The sequence below is a fragment of the Engraulis encrasicolus genome, chromosome 21 (genome assembly GCF_034702125.1).
Source record: "Engraulis encrasicolus isolate BLACKSEA-1 chromosome 21, IST_EnEncr_1.0, whole genome shotgun sequence".
In the NCBI taxonomy this organism is placed as follows: domain Eukaryota; kingdom Metazoa; phylum Chordata; class Actinopteri; order Clupeiformes; family Engraulidae; genus Engraulis; species Engraulis encrasicolus.
The window spans coordinates 37,960,387-37,967,886 of NC_085877.1; the positions used below are offsets into that span (position 1 = coordinate 37,960,387).

At 42.9% G+C, this 7,500-nt stretch overlaps 1 pseudogene; it reads right to left on the reverse strand.

Moving 5' to 3' along the window:
- Window positions 1-7,500, reverse strand: part of LOC134437192 (actin-binding protein WASF3-like) — a 91,945-nt pseudogene that overhangs the window by 32,411 nt on the left and 52,034 nt on the right.

Below are 7,500 nucleotides of genomic sequence, written 5' to 3' on the forward strand. Positions count from 1 at the left end.
CTATCGCTTCCAACGCTCATATCGCTCCTGCTGCACAGCCCAGCGATTCTGTCGCTTCATCTTGTCGCGGACTACACGGTGTATTCGCCCAGTAAGAGATCCCTTCACTCATCTCTCCTAGCCTGATAAACCCGCCTGAATGTGAGACCAGAGTAATTTCGTCTGGCCCCGATGAACGATACCTCCGAAGATTGTTGATGAGAACAACCTGTTGTTTTTTCAAACCGTGCCGGCACTCTGACCAATCGGTGATCTTTGTCGTTGATGTGCTTTCCCAACGGTGTTGAGAGTTTCGTCATCACTCCCTCAAAACCCTGCCCGCTTTGATTCATAACAAATCGCTGCGTTGTGATTGGTTTTGCCTGACCCTCTGACGTTCTCAGATTCGAGGCCAGACCCACTCGCTAGCTGAAAAACTTTGCCGTCCAGCGGGTGGCGCTTGTTTACCAGGCTAATCCCTTCACTCATCTCTCCCCATTTGCAGTCCAAACATGTACTGGCATGGATGACTATCCCCTGCTATCTCTAGCCATCTACATCACTGTCTCTCTTTGACACATCCCAACCCCCCCTCTCTCATTTCATCTCTCTCTCTCTCTCTCTCTCTCTCTCTCTCTCTCTCTCTCTCTCTCTCTCTCTCTCTCTCTCTCTCATATTTCATCTTTCTGTCTATCTCTAGCCATCTACTTCACTCTCTCTCTTTGACACATCCCCCTCCCTCTCTCTCATTTCATTCTCTCTCTCTCTCTCTCCCTCTCTCTCCCTCTCTTTCATTTCATCTTTCTGTCTATCTCTGTTCATCTACTTCACTCTCTCTCTTTGACACATCCCCCCTCCCTCTCCCTCTCTCATTTCATCTCCCAATCACTCGCTCTCTCTTATTATCTCTCTCTGTGTCTCTCTGTCTCTCTCTGTCTCTCTACTCCCACTCTCATTTCATAATTATCTTTATATCTGCTCATCTTCTTCACTGTTTATCTTTCATTTATCTCATCAATGTCTGTCCCTCTCTCTCTTTCTCGCTCACTTTCACACATCTCTTTCTCTCTCTCTCTCTCTCTCTCTCTCTCTCTCTCTCTCTCTCTCTCTCTCTCTTTCTCATTTCATCTCCCTCTTCATCTACTTCACTGTTTATCTTGCACACATCTATCTATCTATCTATCTATCTATCTATCTATCTATCTATCTATCTATCTATCTATCTATCTATCTATCTATCTATCTATCTATCTATCTATCCTCTCTCTCTCTCTTTCTCTCCCTGTTTCTTCATCCCTCTTTCTTCATCCCTGTGTATTCATCTCTCTCTTGTCTTTATCCTCCTCTCCCTCTCTCTAATTCGTAACTGGTCCATGGAGGTAGCTGGGTCACCACACTATTAGCTACACACCCGAGGACACAACACTCCTTCTTCTCTTCCTCTGTTCTTCTATCTCTCTATCTCTTTTCTCTCGTTTCCTCTGTCCCTTTCTTGTCTTCTCTTTCTTTATCCCTCGCTTTCTCTCTAACGCTGTTTTATCCCCTAATTTCTTCTTCCCTCTTTCTTCCCTTTGTTGACCTCTCTCTCTCTCTCTCTTTCTCTCTCTCTCTCTCTCTCTCTCTCTCTCTCTCTCTCTCTCTATCTCCCTGCCTGTTGTCTCTCACCTAGTTATGTCCAAATCATTCTCCACTGCTCTCATCTCATCTCATTTCATCTCATATCATCTCATCTCATCTCATCTCATCTCATCTCATCTGCTCTCATCTCATCTCCTCTGCTCTCATCTCATCTCATCTCATCTCATCTCATCTCCTCTGCTCTCATCTCATCTCATCTCCTCTGCTCTCATCTCATCTCATCTCATCTCATCTCATCTCATCTCCTCTCCTCTGCTCTCATCTCATCTCATCTCCTCTCCTCTGCTCTCATCTCGTCTCCTCTCCTCTGCTCTCATCTCCTCTGCTCTCATCTCATCTCATCTCCTTGGTGTGCTCTGCTGTCCCCATTTCCTTCACCTCCTTCACTGTGGGTGCATCCCAATATGTGTCCTTGCCTCCTCCACTTGTGCTTGTCTCCTCGTCCCGCCTCCTGGCCCCTCCTCCGTGGAGAAAACTATAAAGTTTCCCAGCTGTCAGCCTCGCCACAACAACTTTTGAGGGACTGTTTTTCATTCACCATCCCAATTGCAAATGAGAAAAAGACTTTACAATTGAGCTTTTGCAAGATATTGAAATATAATGCTGTTGTCAGTGATGTCATCATGACGAGAAGCAAGTGGAGGAGGCAAGTGGAGGAGGCAAGGTCACATATTGGGATGCACCCTGTATTCTGTCCCTCCTCCACCTCCTCCACTGTATCCTGTCCCCCTTTTCTCTCACTCCTCTCACTCTCTTTTGCATCTCTTTCTCTTCACAAAAGTAGACCTACGGTATATTCAACTGTTTTACTGCCAAATAAACAAATACATGTACATTGCCTATTACCAAATAAGCTCACCCCATGGAGTAACCGGGTCACGGTGAGGCTCCATTTCTGGCCACTCAACTAGCCTTGACACATTTCCTGAACTGCAAAGGGCAGGACAATGAATAAAATGTGTATACGTTGAAATAGTGTTTTGTTTATATTGTGTATTTGTAGTGTCATCAGTCCTTTGTTAGCAATGTCATGAACGGTGTGGTTCAGATGTAAGATGCCTTGACCCCCACCGCAAAGACACAGCCAGATGCACGCACGCACACGCACGCACGCACGCACGCACACACAAGCAAGCACGCACGCACTCACGCACGCACACGCAGCGCCACCTACCCTCCTCCAATGTGGAGTCTAGCTGTCTGACTACAGTTTTTCTCGATTGCCTACACACAATTTTCGGAATCGGTCTTCGAATTCTCAAAACTCTACACACAAATCTCCAAACCTCACACACAACGGGCCAAACTCTTCACTACCTCTGAAAAATGCACGTCTTGTCTCAAAACAATGTACTCTCTTCTAAAAACCTCATTTTGTCGTCAAATGACACACACAGATAGTCACTACAATACACATTTGCAGACCCATTAAAACACTGTTGGGCACAGGGTAAAACTAATTTCTCCCATTAACTTGGGCTTTTTTTTCTGGATTGCATGGATACTGTGACATAAGTTGGAAAAACTTCATTCCCACAACACACAAACAGAAACAGAAAGATTTTAATTTCTTTTTCACAAAAACAACACAAAGATAAACCCCACTGCCTATTTGGCAGTACAAAAAACCTATTACATTACTGTATAGCCTATTGCTATGAAAAAAAAACACACACAGTCACATCTACTGTGCTTCATCCTGCCTTCTATTGTGGTCTGGCCACAGGACCTCATCCACATCACATGCAATAGTTTCCCTGGCCAGGCAACGAGGGAAATACCATCTTGCATGGCGCATCCACCCAGAGAAGGCATCAACAGCAATATCGCCACATGCCTCCTCCATTGAGTACACAGATGTGTGGCAAAAAAATATATTTTACATATTTTTCTGACATTTAAAAAAAAATCACTAATTTATTGTAAAATATTGGGTAACCACATGAAAGTGATCTCTTGTATAACAGATTTTGGAGTTCAAAAACGGAAAAAATGTGTTTTCACACTGCATCCACTCATGTTTTCATCAATATCACATGCAATGTGTGTCCTTATGGGGTGATGATTTCAGATTGTAAACCGGTATGAAGAGAGTTTGCCCATGTGATGAGGAAGTGAACATAGTATGGCAGTTGATTGTAGTGTTGTGAATGACAGTGTGTTCCATGCGAAACCCAGTGTTTTTCTTTATGAAAATTGAGTGTAATCCAGAGAATTGTGTGTAATGGTGTGAAAAGAGTGTGTTTTAAAACTGGAATTTGAGTGTTAAGTAGGAATTGTGTTTAGTGTTCAGTGACATTGGTTAGGGGAGTTGGGAAATGGGTGAGATGTTCAGAGAATTGTGTGTGAAGTACCAGAACTTGTGTGGAGGCAATCGAGAAAAACTGTAACGGCGAGCAGGTTCACTCTCTGTCTCTCACACACGCACACGCACACACACACACACACACACGCGCACGGATAGTAGTGCCACCTACCCTCCTCAACGGTGGAGTCCAGCTGTGTGACTTTAACGGCGAGCAGGTCCACTCTCTCCTGCAGGCTGTTCATCCGCATGTAGAAACTGTTGGCCTCGTTAAAGAGCTCCCCAAAGATGTCCTCCGCATGCCGACCTGGGGAGAGAGAGATTTAGTTTAGTTTAGTTCATTTAGGGCGGAATTCTCCCGTCTCCACTTAAGTCGGTTTTACGCGCGCATATTTTACGCGGTCTTATCTTACGCGTATTCTCCCCTCTGGAGCGTCGCCACACCCCTCGCGCTTAACTCAGAAAAACAGCGCGTAGCCCAACATAGGCGTGATATATGCTAAATGGGGGGATGAGTCTCAGCCAAGTTCATCAGTTGTGGCTACAAAGAAACTATGGAGCATGGATTTTCAGATCAACCATGTGAAAACCTCGGCAGTCCATTGAGATCCAAAACTGAACTTTAACTTTGAATTTAAAACCACGTGCCAAAAGTCCTCTTGCAAAAGCGTTTCAAAATCTAACCTCCGCTCCTTTTCACACACACAAGGCAAGTATTGGAGGTGAGATAATGAGATGGAAACGCGATGTGTCCCTTTGGCGGGAACTCAGCTGAGCGTTTTGGTGCGCAACAGGTTGATTGAAATAATAAACATGATTAAACGTTTTGTTAAAAATTGAGTTTGGCGTGTTGCCTGGACAATTCCGGAAATCAAAAAGTGATTTAAAATGTATGTCGGGTATCAGTTCAGAAAGTTTAATAGGCTACGTGCACATATGCACGAGTTCCAATAAATCACAAAAGTGGAGGAGTTGCAATAAAAACCCTTTACTTAACGTCGTGGCTACAACATAGTAAAAATGGTGAAGGTTGTGTTTGAATAGGCATACTTTGGGTGGTTGTTGGGACGACTGGAACAGCGGTCTTTAGTCTGACGTGCCTTGTCAATTTAGCCCACTTGTGCATGGTGCAACGAGGTGTTTTTGGTTTTGGTTACCGTCCGTGGAGACAACATGATGATCCTCATACTGATTAATTAATTACCTGCTTTTGTTTGTAAGTTCACCGATATGAGAACATGCTGGGCAGCTGGTCATATTTTGTCACAATTAATGCAGGATGTTTATGTGGAACTGTGAATGAATTTCGATTTGGACTCACGCTGACGGTAAGGAACATCAACAAAGCATACCGTGTAACATGTTCAAAATGCGAGCCAAACGAGCATCAAATGCAATATTACATTTTACCTCATAGTGGCGCTTGACCTTACTACAGCCCTTTGATGCGCGTAAAGGCAAACACGCTTAAGTGGACGGGAGAATCCGCTTAGGATTGATTAACATGGGGAACTCCCTGATTTTGGCCTGGCCCCACCCAAAGTGCGCAAGTGATGAAATCGCGCGTAAACCCCGCTTACTCACTGGCTTGAGCAAGCTTGGAGGCGCCGTTGCGCTTTTTTTTGACTTAAGCGGGTGGGAGAATTACGCCCTTAGTTAAGTTCAGCAGGGACCATGCACAATAGACATTGTTTACAGAAGTAAAAAGATTGCATGTGCCAGATTATAGCTATAGTTAATTTCCATCTGCAGTCCCAGGTAAAACAAATATTAAAATACAGTACATGAACAAATAAGCACATCCATAGGCCATGGGTTCATAGCCCCAAACAACACATACACACACACCCACACACACACACACACACACACACACACACACACACACACACACACACACACACACACACACACACACACACACACACACACACACACACACACACACACACATTAACCCTGTGAAACCTGAACCATGAAAGCAATGAGAGAAAATTCTATTTTTTTGGAATTTGCTTCAATATTGGTCCCTTATAAGAAATGTAAAAAATGTTTTTCAAAATTTTGTTAAGGTCACTGAGATATTTAATGCATCATATATGATGCATCAGGCTTTTAATGAATGAAAATTCCAATTTCATGACCATTGAAAAATGACTTTTAATGCATTTACATTTTTTTTTAATTTAAAAAAGTTGTCAGACAATTTAATTTGAGGATTATCTTTAAATATTTAGTGAGATCCTGCCATTTTTTTAAGCCTATCCTTGTTTTAGCAGGACCATATTTTACATTTCCCACAGCCTGGTTGGGTAATTTTTTAAACTCTATGTAAAAACATAGCTGATCGAATGCTTAACAACCTATTTATGAGTGCAATATAGATCATTATTCATTTTTGATGTGTAATTTGAATATATGGGTCCATTACTACAATTGGACCATTTCTCCATTCACTTCAATGCATTTTTTACGAGATCATAATTTCAACATTTTGCATTACATTTTCAAAATTGCAAGTAAAACCTGTTTCTTAAGGCAATATCTTTGTCTTAAAGTAAAACAACTTGTGTGTTTTGTTAAACGATCGTCGTGGTATGCTTTGTAAGTTTCCCTATGGAGCAAATGCATTGATGGCTGACTTCCTGCCACCGCCGGATGGTGCTTATATGTTTCATCAGTTTTAGCACGATCTCTCTGCAACACGGTGTAAAAATATAAACTCTTCCTTGATTAATTGCACAAAGCAAGTGTTCAAATTAAAGGATGTAGAGTTATATTTCGGAAATTTGTACACAAACCTTTTGCAATTTGATGATATCTCAGCGTCGGTCAGGGAAACCGCTTCTACTTCATTTTTGCATTTTTCGCCGAGCTGTGATCAACTTGTTGTTGACCGCTGCTCTCTTGTGGCGGTTTCCGTGTACTGCAGGGCGTTTGGAAATGACACGCAGGATGTTTTTGAGATGGATTTTTTTTGTGTCAGCGTGGAGAGGGCTTTGAATTTGATGCATCATATATGATGCATCCGGCGCGATAGGGTTAAGGTGGCATACAGCAGGGATTAAAATGAACTGTTTTCACAACCGTCCCGTAACCGTCCCGAAAATCATTGCGAACCGTCCCGAAAAGTCCCGAAAATGTTCATATTTTTTCATGGTCTCTGCAACAGTGAAAAGGCAGACTTATTTTTGGAGGGGGAGTTTGGGGGTTCTCCCCCAAGAAAATGTGTGTTTCTGAGATGCTATTTTATGCATTTTAATGCATTTTAATCAACCAGATGTCGGTCTTAATTCTGTGCCGGACACCGGACAAGGCACTGAAAAGACGGACGGTCCGAATGTATGCCCACCCTATATTGGTTATTGTGTTATATTGAACATGGTTAAAGTAATAGGCTTATCACTGACTGGAGGTGTAGGCCTACTGGTGCTTTTGGCATACGGTGCACAATGTCAGCAACTTGTTGGGCATCAAACCAAAACACCTAGCAGTGATGAGGCAAACAATTCCATAATGTAAAGAATTTTACCCTTTGATAGGCCTAGGCTAGGCTAGGATACATAACATTGTTCTAT